This window comes from Schistocerca cancellata, unplaced genomic scaffold (genome assembly GCF_023864275.1).
Source record: "Schistocerca cancellata isolate TAMUIC-IGC-003103 unplaced genomic scaffold, iqSchCanc2.1 HiC_scaffold_1102, whole genome shotgun sequence".
Taxonomy (NCBI): domain Eukaryota; kingdom Metazoa; phylum Arthropoda; class Insecta; order Orthoptera; family Acrididae; genus Schistocerca; species Schistocerca cancellata.
In genome coordinates, this window is record NW_026047101.1 from 4,396,546 (window position 1) to 4,410,769 (window position 14,224).

Sequence of the window (14,224 nt, forward strand, 5' to 3'; positions counted from 1 at the left end):
TACTGCATTTTCGTACCATTACAGTAGTTTAAAAGGCTTAAGGAAGCAACTTTGTCACAACAGAAAGGTAGTTTGAAAATTGAGCTGGCGACATAACAAAAAAAAAAAGGAAGGGAGCCAACAGCACCCGGGTTTCCCAGGCGGTCACTCATCCAAGTACTAGCCGGGCCCGATGATGCTTAACTTCGGTGATCGGACGAGAACCGGTGTATTCATCATGGTATGGCCGTTGGCGCTCATCTAATGTAGGAGCACGGCAGAATTCGCGTTCGGCTTTTCTCCCAACACACAAAATGTTAGTTTTCGGCCGCATTTGACGAAAGCGCTTCCTTCCGCAACCGCCAGTTCCTCGAGGACGGCGCGGGGAGGCGCGCCCGGCGTCCCAGCAGAGCGACGGCCGAATTGGCGGGCGCACCGCCGCGTGTGTGAGACGCACTGCTTCTCGTTGCACCCCCTGTCATTCGCTGGGCGCGTGCAGCATTCGACACTAGCGGAGGACGCATCTTGTCCCTGGTGTTCAGCGGAGCGCCTGTGCGGGGTGTGGCAGTGTCGTGCTGGAGGGCGCCACTGGTAGCGATGTGGGCTTCCTCGCCTCGCCTCGCCTCACACCAGGTGTCTGCGTAGTTTGCAGTGCATTCGCACCATTCCTATCCCTGTCCCTGTCCCCGTCCCGACTTGTCCCGACTTTGCTCGACTGCCGCTCGCTGCCGCTCGGGTCGTGGTCCATATGGCAGCGCAAGCACGACAAACGTCTGCGAGACGAGACGAGACGAGACGAGACGAGACGAGACGACTAAGGAATAAATTCGTGGTTACAAATCAAATTTGGAACTCTACACTCCTACACAACAATAGGTGGTGACGTATTTCAGAAATCACCTGCCGATTCGTACTGTTTTGTCGTTTTCAAAGTCTTCTTGGCAAACTTGGTTAGCACATTCTCCCTCAAACTGAGTTAATTACTGCATTTTCGTACCATTACAGTAGTTTAAAAGGCTTAAGGAAGCAACTTTGTCACAACAGAAAGGTAGTTTGAAAATTGAGCTGGCGACATAACAAAAAAAAAAAAAGGAAGGGAGCCAACAGCACCCGGGTTTCCCAGGCGGTCACCCATCCAAGTACTAGCCGGGCCCGATGATGCTTAACTTCGGTGATCGGACGAGAACCGGTGTATTCATCATGGTATGGCCGTTGGCGCTCATCTAATGTAGGAGCACGGCAGAATTCGCGTTCGGCTTTTCTCCCAACACACAAAATGTTAGTTTTCGGCCGCATTTGACGAAAGCGCTTCCTTCCGCAACCGCCAGTTCCTCGAGGACGGCGCGGGGAGGCGCGCCCGGCGTCCCAGCAGAGCGACGGCCGAATTGGCGGGCGCACCGCCGCGTGTGTGAGACGCACTGCTTCTCGTTGCACCCCCTGTCATTCGCTGGGCGCGTGCAGCATTCGACACTAGCGGAGGACGCATCTTGTCCCTGGTGTTCAGCGGAGGGCCTGTGCGGGGTGTGGCAGTGTCGTGCTGGAGGGCGCCACTGGTAGCGATGTGGGCTTCCTCGCCTCGCCTCGCCTCACACCAGGTGTCTGCGTAGTTTGCAGTGCATTCGCACCATTCCTATCCCTGTCCCTGTCCCCGTCCCGACTTGTCCCGACTTTGCTCGACTGCCGCTCGCTGCCGCTCGGGTCGTGGTCCATATGGCAGCGCAAGCACGACAAACGTCTGCGAGACGAGACGAGACGAGACGAGACGAGACGAGACGAGACGACTAAGGAATAAATTCGTGGTTACAAATCAAATTTGGAACTCTACACTCCTACACAACAATAGGCGGTGACGTATTTCAGAAATCACCTGCCGATTCGTACTGTTTTGTCGTTTTCAAAGTCTTCTTGGCAAACTTGGTTAGCACATTCTCCCTCAAACTGAGTTAATTACTGCATTTTCGTACCATTACAGTAGTTTAAAAGGCTTAAGGAAGCAACTTTGTCACAACAGAAAGGTAGTTTGAAAATTGAGCTGGCGACATAACAAAAAAAAAAAGGAAGGGAGCCAACAGCACCCGGGTTTCCCAGGCGGTCACTCATCCAAGTACTAGCCGGGCCCGATGATGCTTAACTTCGGTGATCGGACGAGAACCGGTGTATTCATCATGGTATGGCCGTTGGCGCTCATCTAATGTAGGAGCACGGCAGAATTCGCGTTCGGCTTTTCTCCCAACACACAAAATGTTAGTTTTCGGCCGCATTTGACGAAAGCGCTTCCTTCCGCAACCGCCAGTTCCTCGAGGACGGCGCGGGGAGGCGCGCCCGGCGTCCCAGCAGAGCGACGGCCGAATTGGCGGGCGCACCGCCGCGTGTGTGAGACGCACTGCTTCTCGTTGCACCCCCTGTCATTCGCTGGGCGCGTGCAGCATTCGACACTAGCGGAGGACGCATCTTGTCCCTGGTGTTCAGCGGAGGGCCTGTGCGGGGTGTGGCAGTGTCGTGCTGGAGGGCGCCACTGGTAGCGATGTGGGCTTCCTCGCCTCGCCTCGCCTCACACCAGGTGTCTGCGTAGTTTGCAGTGCATTCGCACCATTCCTATCCCTGTCCCTGTCCCCGTCCCGACTTGTCCCGACTTTGCTCGACTGCCGCTCGCTGCCGCTCGGGTCGTGGTCCATATGGCAGCGCAAGCACGACAAACGTCTGCGAGACGAGACGAGACGAGACGAGACGAGACGAGACGACTAAGGAATAAATTCGTGGTTACAAATCAAATTTGGAACTCTACACTCCTACACAACAATAGGCGGTGACGTATTTCAGAAATCACCTGCCGATTCGTACTGTTTTGTCGTTTTCAAAGTCTTCTTGGCAAACTTGGTTAGCACATTCTCCCTCAAACTGAGTTAATTACTGCATTTTCGTACCATTACAGTAGTTTAAAAGGCTTAAGGAAGCAACTTTGTCACAACAGAAAGGTAGTTTGAAAATTGAGCTGGCGACATAACAAAAAAAAAAAAGGAAGGGAGCCAACAGCACCCGGGTTTCCCAGGCGGTCACCCATCCAAGTACTAGCCGGGCCCGATGATGCTTAACTTCGGTGATCGGACGAGAACCGGTGTATTCATCATGGTATGGCCGTTGGCGCTCATCTAATGTAGGAGCACGGCAGAATTCGCGTTCGGCTTTTCTCCCAACACACAAAATGTTAGTTTTCGGCCGCATTTGACGAAAGCGCTTCCTTCCGCAACCGCCAGTTCCTCGAGGACGGCGCGGGGAGGCGCGCCCGGCGTCCCAGCAGAGCGACGGCCGAATTGGCGGGCGCACCGCCGCGTGTGTGAGACGCACTGCTTCTCGTTGCACCCCCTGTCATTCGCTGGGCGCGTGCAGCATTCGACACTAGCGGAGGACGCATCTTGTCCCTGGTGTTCAGCGGAGCGCCTGTGCGGGGTGTGGCAGTGTCGTGCTGGAGGGCGCCACTGGTAGCGATGTGGGCTTCCTCGCCTCGCCTCGCCTCACACCAGGTGTCTGCGTAGTTTGCAGTGCATTCGCACCATTCCTATCCCTGTCCCTGTCCCCGTCCCGACTTGTCCCGACTTTGCTCGACTGCCGCTCGCTGCCGCTCGGGTCGTGGTCCATATGGCAGCGCAAGCACGACAAACGTCTGCGAGACGAGACGAGACGAGACGAGACGAGACGAGACGACTAAGGAATAAATTCGTGGTTACAAATCAAATTTGGAACTCTACACTCCTACACAACAATAGGTGGTGACGTATTTCAGAAATCACCTGCCGATTCGTACTGTTTTGTCGTTTTCAAAGTCTTCTTGGCAAACTTGGTTAGCACATTCTCCCTCAAACTGAGTTAATTACTGCATTTTCGTACCATTACAGTAGTTTAAAAGGCTTAAGGAAGCATCTTTGTCACAACAGAAAGGTAGTTTGAAAATTGGGCTGGCGACATAACAAAAAAAAAAAAAAGGAAGGGAGCCAACAGCACCCGGGTTTCCCAGGCGGTCACCCATCCAAGTACTAGCCGGGCCCGATGATGCTTAACTTCGGTGATCGGACGAGAACCGGTGTATTCATCATGGTATGGCCGTTGGCGCTCATCTAATGTAGGAGCACGGCAGAATTCGCGTTCGGCTTTTCTCCCAACACACAAAATGTTAGTTTTCGGCCGCATTTGACGAAAGCGCTTCCTTCCGCAACCGCCAGTTCCTCGAGGACGGCGCGGGGAGGCGCGCCCGGCGTCCCAGCAGAGCGACGGCCGAATTGGCGGGCGCACCGCCGCGTGTGTGAGACGCACTGCTTCTCGTTGCACCCCCTGTCATTCGCTGGGCGCGTGCAGCATTCGACACTAGCGGAGGACGCATCTTGTCCCTGGTGTTCAGCGGAGGGCCTGTGCGGGGTGTGGCAGTGTCGTGCTGGAGGGCGCCACTGGTAGCGATGTGGGCTTCCTCGCCTCGCCTCGCCTCACACCAGGTGTCTGCGTAGTTTGCAGTGCATTCGCACCATTCCTATCCCTGTCCCTGTCCCCGTCCCGACTTGTCCCGACTTTGCTCGACTGCCGCTCGCTGCCGCTCGGGTCGTGGTCCATATGGCAGCGCAAGCACGACAAACGTCTGCGAGACGAGACGAGACGAGACGAGACGAGACGAGACGAGACGACTAAGGAATAAATTCGTGGTTACAAATCAAATTTGGAACTCTACACTCCTACACAACAATAGGCGGTGACGTATTTCAGAAATCACCTGCCGATTCGTACTGTTTTGTCGTTTTCAAAGTCTTCTTGGCAAACTTGGTTAGCACATTCTCCCTCAAACTGAGTTAATTACTGCATTTTCGTACCATTACAGTAGTTTAAAAGGCTTAAGGAAGCAACTTTGTCACAACAGAAAGGTAGTTTGAAAATTGAGCTGGCGACATAACAAAAAAAAAAAGGAAGGGAGCCAACAGCACCCGGGTTTCCCAGGCGGTCACCCATCCAAGTACTAGCCGGGCCCGATGATGCTTAACTTCGGTGATCGGACGAGAACCGGTGTATTCATCATGGTATGGCCGTTGGCGCTCATCTAATGTAGGAGCACGGCAGAATTCGCGTTCGGCTTTTCTCCCAACACACAAAATGTTAGTTTTCGGCCGCATTTGACGAAAGCGCTTCCTTCCGCAACCGCCAGTTCCTCGAGGACGGCGCGGGGAGGCGCGCCCGGCGTCCCAGCAGAGCGACGGCCGAATTGGCGGGCGCACCGCCGCGTGTGTGAGACGCACTGCTTCTCGTTGCACCCCCTGTCATTCGCTGGGCGCGTGCAGCATTCGACACTAGCGGAGGACGCATCTTGTCCCTGGTGTTCAGCGGAGGGCCTGTGCGGGGTGTGGCAGTGTCGTGCTGGAGGGCGCCACTGGTAGCGATGTGGGCTTCCTCGCCTCGCCTCGCCTCACACCAGGTGTCTGCGTAGTTTGCAGTGCATTCGCACCATTCCTATCCCTGTCCCTGTCCCCGTCCCGACTTGTCCCGACTTTGCTCGACTGCCGCTCGCTGCCGCTCGGGTCGTGGTCCATATGGCAGCGCAAGCACGACAAACGTCTGCGAGACGAGACGAGACGAGACGAGACGAGACGAGACGACTAAGGAATAAATTCGTGGTTACAAATCAAATTTGGAACTCTACACTCCTACACAACAATAGGCGGTGACGTATTTCAGAAATCACCTGCCGATTCGTACTGTTTTGTCGTTTTCAAAGTCTTCTTGGCAAACTTGGTTAGCACATTCTCCCTCAAACTGAGTTAATTACTGCATTTTCGTACCATTACAGTAGTTTAAAAGGCTTAAGGAAGCAACTTTGTCACAACAGAAAGGTAGTTTGAAAATTGAGCTGGCGACATAACAAAAAAAAAAAAGGAAGGGAGCCAACAGCACCCGGGTTTCCCAGGCGGTCACCCATCCAAGTACTAGCCGGGCCCGATGATGCTTAACTTCGGTGATCGGACGAGAACCGGTGTATTCATCATGGTATGGCCGTTGGCGCTCATCTAATGTAGGAGCACGGCAGAATTCGCGTTCGGCTTTTCTCCCAACACACAAAATGTTAGTTTTCGGCCGCATTTGACGAAAGCGCTTCCTTCCGCAACCGCCAGTTCCTCGAGGACGGCGCGGGGAGGCGCGCCCGGCGTCCCAGCAGAGCGACGGCCGAATTGGCGGGCGCACCGCCGCGTGTGTGAGACGCACTGCTTCTCGTTGCACCCCCTGTCATTCGCTGGGCGCGTGCAGCATTCGACACTAGCGGAGGACGCATCTTGTCCCTGGTGTTCAGCGGAGCGCCTGTGCGGGGTGTGGCAGTGTCGTGCTGGAGGGCGCCACTGGTAGCGATGTGGGCTTCCTCGCCTCGCCTCGCCTCACACCAGGTGTCTGCGTAGTTTGCAGTGCATTCGCACCATTCCTATCCCTGTCCCTGTCCCCGTCCCGACTTGTCCCGACTTTGCTCGACTGCCGCTCGCTGCCGCTCGGGTCGTGGTCCATATGGCAGCGCAAGCACGACAAACGTCTGCGAGACGAGACGAGACGAGACGAGACGAGACGAGACGACTAAGGAATAAATTCGTGGTTACAAATCAAATTTGGAACTCTACACTCCTACACAACAATAGGTGGTGACGTATTTCAGAAATCACCTGCCGATTCGTACTGTTTTGTCGTTTTCAAAGTCTTCTTGGCAAACTTGGTTAGCACATTCTCCCTCAAACTGAGTTAATTACTGCATTTTCGTACCATTACAGTAGTTTAAAAGGCTTAAGGAAGCATCTTTGTCACAACAGAAAGGTAGTTTGAAAATTGGGCTGGCGACATAACAAAAAAAAAAAAAGGAAGGGAGCCAACAGCACCCGGGTTTCCCAGGCGGTCACCCATCCAAGTACTAGCCGGGCCCGATGATGCTTAACTTCGGTGATCGGACGAGAACCGGTGTATTCATCATGGTATGGCCGTTGGCGCTCATCTAATGTAGGAGCACGGCAGAATTCGCGTTCGGCTTTTCTCCCAACACACAAAATGTTAGTTTTCGGCCGCATTTGACGAAAGCGCTTCCTTCCGCAACCGCCAGTTCCTCGAGGACGGCGCGGGGAGGCGCGCCCGGCGTCCCAGCAGAGCGACGGCCGAATTGGCGGGCGCACCGCCGCGTGTGTGAGACGCACTGCTTCTCGTTGCACCCCCTGTCATTCGCTGGGCGCGTGCAGCATTCGACACTAGCGGAGGACGCATCTTGTCCCTGGTGTTCAGCGGAGGGCCTGTGCGGGGTGTGGCAGTGTCGTGCTGGAGGGCGCCACTGGTAGCGATGTGGGCTTCCTCGCCTCGCCTCGCCTCACACCAGGTGTCTGCGTAGTTTGCAGTGCATTCGCACCATTCCTATCCCTGTCCCTGTCCCCGTCCCGACTTGTCCCGACTTTGCTCGACTGCCGCTCGCTGCCGCTCGGGTCGTGGTCCATATGGCAGCGCAAGCACGACAAACGTCTGCGAGACGAGACGAGACGAGACGAGACGAGACGAGACGAGACGACTAAGGAATAAATTCGTGGTTACAAATCAAATTTGGAACTCTACACTCCTACACAACAATAGGCGGTGACGTATTTCAGAAATCACCTGCCGATTCGTACTGTTTTGTCGTTTTCAAAGTCTTCTTGGCAAACTTGGTTAGCACATTCTCCCTCAAACTGAGTTAATTACTGCATTTTCGTACCATTACAGTAGTTTAAAAGGCTTAAGGAAGCAACTTTGTCACAACAGAAAGGTAGTTTGAAAATTGAGCTGGCGACATAACAAAAAAAAAAAGGAAGGGAGCCAACAGCACCCGGGTTTCCCAGGCGGTCACCCATCCAAGTACTAGCCGGGCCCGATGATGCTTAACTTCGGTGATCGGACGAGAACCGGTGTATTCATCATGGTATGGCCGTTGGCGCTCATCTAATGTAGGAGCACGGCAGAATTCGCGTTCGGCTTTTCTCCCAACACACAAAATGTTAGTTTTCGGCCGCATTTGACGAAAGCGCTTCCTTCCGCAACCGCCAGTTCCTCGAGGACGGCGCGGGGAGGCGCGCCCGGCGTCCCAGCAGAGCGACGGCCGAATTGGCGGGCGCACCGCCGCGTGTGTGAGACGCACTGCTTCTCGTTGCACCCCCTGTCATTCGCTGGGCGCGTGCAGCATTCGACACTAGCGGAGGACGCATCTTGTCCCTGGTGTTCAGCGGAGGGCCTGTGCGGGGTGTGGCAGTGTCGTGCTGGAGGGCGCCACTGGTAGCGATGTGGGCTTCCTCGCCTCGCCTCGCCTCACACCAGGTGTCTGCGTAGTTTGCAGTGCATTCGCACCATTCCTATCCCTGTCCCTGTCCCCGTCCCGACTTGTCCCGACTTTGCTCGACTGCCGCTCGCTGCCGCTCGGGTCGTGGTCCATATGGCAGCGCAAGCACGACAAACGTCTGCGAGACGAGACGAGACGAGACGAGACGAGACGAGACGACTAAGGAATAAATTCGTGGTTACAAATCAAATTTGGAACTCTACACTCCTACACAACAATAGGCGGTGACGTATTTCAGAAATCACCTGCCGATTCGTACTGTTTTGTCGTTTTCAAAGTCTTCTTGGCAAACTTGGTTAGCACATTCTCCCTCAAACTGAGTTAATTACTGCATTTTCGTACCATTACAGTAGTTTAAAAGGCTTAAGGAAGCAACTTTGTCACAACAGAAAGGTAGTTTGAAAATTGAGCTGGCGACATAACAAAAAAAAAAAAGGAAGGGAGCCAACAGCACCCGGGTTTCCCAGGCGGTCACCCATCCAAGTACTAGCCGGGCCCGATGATGCTTAACTTCGGTGATCGGACGAGAACCGGTGTATTCATCATGGTATGGCCGTTGGCGCTCATCTAATGTAGGAGCACGGCAGAATTCGCGTTCGGCTTTTCTCCCAACACACAAAATGTTAGTTTTCGGCCGCATTTGACGAAAGCGCTTCCTTCCGCAACCGCCAGTTCCTCGAGGACGGCGCGGGGAGGCGCGCCCGGCGTCCCAGCAGAGCGACGGCCGAATTGGCGGGCGCACCGCCGCGTGTGTGAGACGCACTGCTTCTCGTTGCACCCCCTGTCATTCGCTGGGCGCGTGCAGCATTCGACACTAGCGGAGGACGCATCTTGTCCCTGGTGTTCAGCGGAGCGCCTGTGCGGGGTGTGGCAGTGTCGTGCTGGAGGGCGCCACTGGTAGCGATGTGGGCTTCCTCGCCTCGCCTCGCCTCACACCAGGTGTCTGCGTAGTTTGCAGTGCATTCGCACCATTCCTATCCCTGTCCCTGTCCCCGTCCCGACTTGTCCCGACTTTGCTCGACTGCCGCTCGCTGCCGCTCGGGTCGTGGTCCATATGGCAGCGCAAGCACGACAAACGTCTGCGAGACGAGACGAGACGAGACGAGACGAGACGAGACGACTAAGGAATAAATTCGTGGTTACAAATCAAATTTGGAACTCTACACTCCTACACAACAATAGGTGGTGACGTATTTCAGAAATCACCTGCCGATTCGTACTGTTTTGTCGTTTTCAAAGTCTTCTTGGCAAACTTGGTTAGCACATTCTCCCTCAAACTGAGTTAATTACTGCATTTTCGTACCATTACAGTAGTTTAAAAGGCTTAAGGAAGCATCTTTGTCACAACAGAAAGGTAGTTTGAAAATTGGGCTGGCGACATAACAAAAAAAAAAAAAGGAAGGGAGCCAACAGCACCCGGGTTTCCCAGGCGGTCACCCATCCAAGTACTAGCCGGGCCCGATGATGCTTAACTTCGGTGATCGGACGAGAACCGGTGTATTCATCATGGTATGGCCGTTGGCGCTCATCTAATGTAGGAGCACGGCAGAATTCGCGTTCGGCTTTTCTCCCAACACACAAAATGTTAGTTTTCGGCCGCATTTGACGAAAGCGCTTCCTTCCGCAACCGCCAGTTCCTCGAGGACGGCGCGGGGAGGCGCGCCCGGCGTCCCAGCAGAGCGACGGCCGAATTGGCGGGCGCACCGCCGCGTGTGTGAGACGCACTGCTTCTCGTTGCACCCCCTGTCATTCGCTGGGCGCGTGCAGCATTCGACACTAGCGGAGGACGCATCTTGTCCCTGGTGTTCAGCGGAGGGCCTGTGCGGGGTGTGGCAGTGTCGTGCTGGAGGGCGCCACTGGTAGCGATGTGGGCTTCCTCGCCTCGCCTCGCCTCACACCAGGTGTCTGCGTAGTTTGCAGTGCATTCGCACCATTCCTATCCCTGTCCCTGTCCCCGTCCCGACTTGTCCCGACTTTGCTCGACTGCCGCTCGCTGCCGCTCGGGTCGTGGTCCATATGGCAGCGCAAGCACGACAAACGTCTGCGAGACGAGACGAGACGAGACGAGACGAGACGAGACGAGACGACTAAGGAATAAATTCGTGGTTACAAATCAAATTTGGAACTCTACACTCCTACACAACAATAGGCGGTGACGTATTTCAGAAATCACCTGCCGATTCGTACTGTTTTGTCGTTTTCAAAGTCTTCTTGGCAAACTTGGTTAGCACATTCTCCCTCAAACTGAGTTAATTACTGCATTTTCGTACCATTACAGTAGTTTAAAAGGCTTAAGGAAGCAACTTTGTCACAACAGAAAGGTAGTTTGAAAATTGAGCTGGCGACATAACAAAAAAAAAAAGGAAGGGAGCCAACAGCACCCGGGTTTCCCAGGCGGTCACCCATCCAAGTACTAGCCGGGCCCGATGATGCTTAACTTCGGTGATCGGACGAGAACCGGTGTATTCATCATGGTATGGCCGTTAGCGCTCATCTAATGTAGGAGCACGGCAGAATTCGCGTTCGGCTTTTCTCCCAACACACAAAATGTTAGTTTTCGGCCGCATTTGACGAAAGCGCTTCCTTCCGCAACCGCCAGTTCCTCGAGGACGGCGCGGGGAGGCGCGCCCGGCGTCCCAGCAGAGCGACGGCCGAATTGGCGGGCGCACCGCCGCGTGTGTGAGACGCACTGCTTCTCGTTGCACCCCCTGTCATTCGCTGGGCGCGTGCAGCATTCGACACTAGCGGAGGACGCATCTTGTCCCTGGTGTTCAGCGGAGGGCCTGTGCGGGGTGTGGCAGTGTCGTGCTGGAGGGCGCCACTGGTAGCGATGTGGGCTTCCTCGCCTCGCCTCGCCTCACACCAGGTGTCTGCGTAGTTTGCAGTGCATTCGCACCATTCCTATCCCTGTCCCTGTCCCCGTCCCGACTTGTCCCGACTTTGCTCGACTGCCGCTCGCTGCCGCTCGGGTCGTGGTCCATATGGCAGCGCAAGCACGACAAACGTCTGCGAGACGAGACGAGACGAGACGAGACGAGACGAGACGACCTAAGGAATAAATTCGTGGTTACAAATCAAATTTGGAACTCTACACTCCTACACAACAATAGGCGGTGACGTATTTCAGAAATCACCTGCCGATTCGTACTGTTTTGTCGTTTTCAAAGTCTTCTTGGCAAACTTGGTTAGCACATTCTCCCTCAAACTGAGTTAATTACTGCATTTTCGTACCATTACAGTAGTTTAAAAGGCTTAAGGAAGCAACTTTGTCACAACAGAAAGGTAGTTTGAAAATTGAGCTGGCGACATAACAAAAAAAAAAAAGGAAGGGAGCCAACAGCACCCGGGTTTCCCAGGCGGTCACCCATCCAAGTACTAGCCGGGCCCGATGATGCTTAACTTCGGTGATCGGACGAGAACCGGTGTATTCATCATGGTATGGCCGTTGGCGCTCATCTAATGTAGGAGCACGGCAGAATTCGCGTTCGGCTTTTCTCCCAACACACAAAATGTTAGTTTTCGGCCGCATTTGACGAAAGCGCTTCCTTCCGCAACCGCCAGTTCCTCGAGGACGGCGCGGGGAGGCGCGCCCGGCGTCCCAGCAGAGCGACGGCCGAATTGGCGGGCGCACCGCCGCGTGTGTGAGACGCACTGCTTCTCGTTGCACCCCCTGTCATTCGCTGGGCGCGTGCAGCATTCGACACTAGCGGAGGACGCATCTTGTCCCTGGTGTTCAGCGGAGGGCCTGTGCGGGGTGTGGCAGTGTCGTGCTGGAGGGCGCCACTGGTAGCGATGTGGGCTTCCTCGCCTCGCCTCGCCTCACACCAGGTGTCTGCGTAGTTTGCAGTGCATTCGCACCATTCCTATCCCTGTCCCTGTCCCCGTCCCGACTTGTCCCGACTTTGCTCGACTGCCGCTCGCTGCCGCTCGGGTCGTGGTCCATATGGCAGCGCAAGCACGACAAACGTCTGCGAGACGAGACGAGACGAGACGAGACGAGACGAGACGACTAAGGAATAAATTCGTGGTTACAAATCAAATTTGGAACTCTACACTCCTACACAACAATAGGCGGTGACGTATTTCAGAAATCACCTGCCGATTCGTACTGTTTTGTCGTTTTCAAAGTCTTCTTGGCAAACTTGGTTAGCACATTCTCCCTCAAACTGAGTTAATTACTGCATTTTCGTACCATTACAGTAGTTTAAAAGGCTTAAGGAAGCAACTTTGTCACAACAGAAAGGTAGTTTGAAAATTGAGCTGGCGACATAACAAAAAAAAAAAAGGAAGGGAGCCAACAGCACCCGGGTTTCCCAGGCGGTCACCCATCCAAGTACTAGCCGGGCCCGATGATGCTTAACTTCGGTGATCGGACGAGAACCGGTGTATTCATCATGGTATGGCCGTTGGCGCTCATCTAATGTAGGAGCACGGCAGAATTCGCGTTCGGCTTTTCTCCCAACACACAAAATGTTAGTTTTCGGCCGCATTTGACGAAAGCGCTTCCTTCCGCAACCGCCAGTTCCTCGAGGACGGCGCGGGGAGGCGCGCCCGGCGTCCCAGCAGAGCGACGGCCGAATTGGCGGGCGCACCGCCGCGTGTGTGAGACGCACTGCTTCTCGTTGCACCCCCTGTCATTCGCTGGGCGCGTGCAGCATTCGACACTAGCGGAGGACGCATCTTGTCCCTGGTGTTCAGCGGAGGGCCTGTGCGGGGTGTGGCAGTGTCGTGCTGGAGGGCGCCACTGGTAGCGATGTGGGCTTCCTCGCCTCGCCTCGCCTCACACCAGGTGTCTGCGTAGTTTGCAGTGCATTCGCACCATTCCTATCCCTGTCCCTGTCCCCGTCCCGACTTGTCCCGACTTTGCTCGACTGCCGCTCGCTGCCGCTCGGGTCGTGGTCCATATGGCAGCGCAAGCACGACAAACGTCTGCGAGACGAGACGAGACGAGACGAGACGAGACGAGACGAGACGACTAAGGAATAAATTCGTGGTTACAAATCAAATTTGGAACTCTACACTCCTACACAACAATAGGCGGTGACGTATTTCAGAAATCACCTGCCGATTCGTACTGTTTTGTCGTTTTCAAAGTCTTCTTGGCAAACTTGGTTAGCACATTCTCCCTCAAACTGAGTTAATTACTGCATTTTCGTACCATTACAAGTAGTTTAAAAGGCTTAAGGAAGCAACTTTGTCACAACAGAAAGGTAGTTTGAAAATTGAGCTGGCGACATAACAAAAAAAAAAAGGAAGGGAGCCAACAGCACCCGGGTTTCCCAGGCGGTCACCCATCCAAGTACTAGCCGGGCCCGATGATGCTTAACTTCGGTGATCGGACGAGAACCGGTGTATTCATCATGGTATGGCCGTTGGCGCTCATCTAATGTAGGAGCACGGCAGAATTCGCGTTCGGCTTTTCTCCCAACACACAAAATGTTAGTTTTCGGCCGCATTTGACGAAAGCGCTTCCTTCCGCAACCGCCAGTTCCTCGAGGACGGCGCGGGGAGGCGCGCCCGGCGTCCCAGCAGAGCGACGGCCGAATTGGCGGGCGCACCGCCGCGTGTGTGAGACGCACTGCTTCTCGTTGCACCCCCTGTCATTCGCTGGGCGCGTGCAGCATTCGACACTAGCGGAGGACGCATCTTGTCCCTGGTGTTCAGCGGAGGGCCTGTGCGGGGTGTGGCAGTGTCGTGCTGGAGGGCGCCACTGGTAGCGATGTGGGCTTCCTCGCCTCGCCTCGCCTCACACCAGGTGTCTGCGTAGTTTGCAGTGCATTCGCACCATTCCTATCCCTGTCCCTGTCCCCGTCCCGACTTGTCCCGACTTTGCTCGACTGCCGCTCGCTGCCGCTCGGGTCGTGGTCCATATGGCAGCGCAAGCAC

The 14,224-nt window shown here is 54.9% G+C and overlaps 15 non-coding genes across 15 annotated transcripts; all 15 read right to left on the reverse strand.

Moving 5' to 3' along the window:
- Window positions 1-115: 115 nt before the first annotated feature.
- On the reverse strand, window positions 116-234 carry LOC126155996 (5S ribosomal RNA). Its single transcript, XR_007533414.1, has one exon. It is a non-coding gene; the product is annotated as a 5S ribosomal RNA (ribosomal RNA).
- Window positions 235-1,077: 843 nt separating this feature from the next.
- LOC126156188 (5S ribosomal RNA) lies at window positions 1,078-1,196 on the reverse strand. The gene has a single exon (XR_007533588.1). It is a non-coding gene; the product is annotated as a 5S ribosomal RNA (ribosomal RNA).
- Window positions 1,197-2,042: 846 nt separating this feature from the next.
- On the reverse strand, window positions 2,043-2,161 carry LOC126155997 (5S ribosomal RNA). Its single transcript, XR_007533415.1, has one exon. It is a non-coding gene; the product is annotated as a 5S ribosomal RNA (ribosomal RNA).
- Window positions 2,162-3,003: 842 nt separating this feature from the next.
- LOC126156189 (5S ribosomal RNA) lies at window positions 3,004-3,122 on the reverse strand. Its single transcript, XR_007533589.1, has one exon. It is a non-coding gene; the product is annotated as a 5S ribosomal RNA (ribosomal RNA).
- An 844-nt stretch (window positions 3,123-3,966) lies between these two features.
- On the reverse strand, window positions 3,967-4,085 carry LOC126156190 (5S ribosomal RNA). The gene has a single exon (XR_007533590.1). It is a non-coding gene; the product is annotated as a 5S ribosomal RNA (ribosomal RNA).
- Window positions 4,086-4,931: 846 nt separating this feature from the next.
- LOC126155897 (5S ribosomal RNA) lies at window positions 4,932-5,050 on the reverse strand. Its single transcript, XR_007533323.1, has one exon. It is a non-coding gene; the product is annotated as a 5S ribosomal RNA (ribosomal RNA).
- Window positions 5,051-5,892: 842 nt separating this feature from the next.
- Window positions 5,893-6,011, reverse strand: LOC126155898 (5S ribosomal RNA). Its single transcript, XR_007533324.1, has one exon. It is a non-coding gene; the product is annotated as a 5S ribosomal RNA (ribosomal RNA).
- Window positions 6,012-6,854: 843 nt separating this feature from the next.
- On the reverse strand, window positions 6,855-6,973 carry LOC126155899 (5S ribosomal RNA). Its single transcript, XR_007533325.1, has one exon. It is a non-coding gene; the product is annotated as a 5S ribosomal RNA (ribosomal RNA).
- Window positions 6,974-7,819: 846 nt separating this feature from the next.
- Window positions 7,820-7,938, reverse strand: LOC126155900 (5S ribosomal RNA). The gene has a single exon (XR_007533326.1). It is a non-coding gene; the product is annotated as a 5S ribosomal RNA (ribosomal RNA).
- An 842-nt stretch (window positions 7,939-8,780) lies between these two features.
- Window positions 8,781-8,899, reverse strand: LOC126155901 (5S ribosomal RNA). The gene has a single exon (XR_007533327.1). It is a non-coding gene; the product is annotated as a 5S ribosomal RNA (ribosomal RNA).
- Window positions 8,900-9,742: 843 nt separating this feature from the next.
- On the reverse strand, window positions 9,743-9,861 carry LOC126155903 (5S ribosomal RNA). The gene has a single exon (XR_007533329.1). It is a non-coding gene; the product is annotated as a 5S ribosomal RNA (ribosomal RNA).
- Window positions 9,862-10,707: 846 nt separating this feature from the next.
- Window positions 10,708-10,826, reverse strand: LOC126155917 (5S ribosomal RNA). The gene has a single exon (XR_007533341.1). It is a non-coding gene; the product is annotated as a 5S ribosomal RNA (ribosomal RNA).
- Window positions 10,827-11,669: 843 nt separating this feature from the next.
- Window positions 11,670-11,788, reverse strand: LOC126155904 (5S ribosomal RNA). The gene has a single exon (XR_007533330.1). It is a non-coding gene; the product is annotated as a 5S ribosomal RNA (ribosomal RNA).
- An 842-nt stretch (window positions 11,789-12,630) lies between these two features.
- LOC126155905 (5S ribosomal RNA) lies at window positions 12,631-12,749 on the reverse strand. The gene has a single exon (XR_007533331.1). It is a non-coding gene; the product is annotated as a 5S ribosomal RNA (ribosomal RNA).
- An 847-nt stretch (window positions 12,750-13,596) lies between these two features.
- Window positions 13,597-13,715, reverse strand: LOC126155906 (5S ribosomal RNA). Its single transcript, XR_007533332.1, has one exon. It is a non-coding gene; the product is annotated as a 5S ribosomal RNA (ribosomal RNA).
- Window positions 13,716-14,224: the final 509 nt, after the last annotated feature.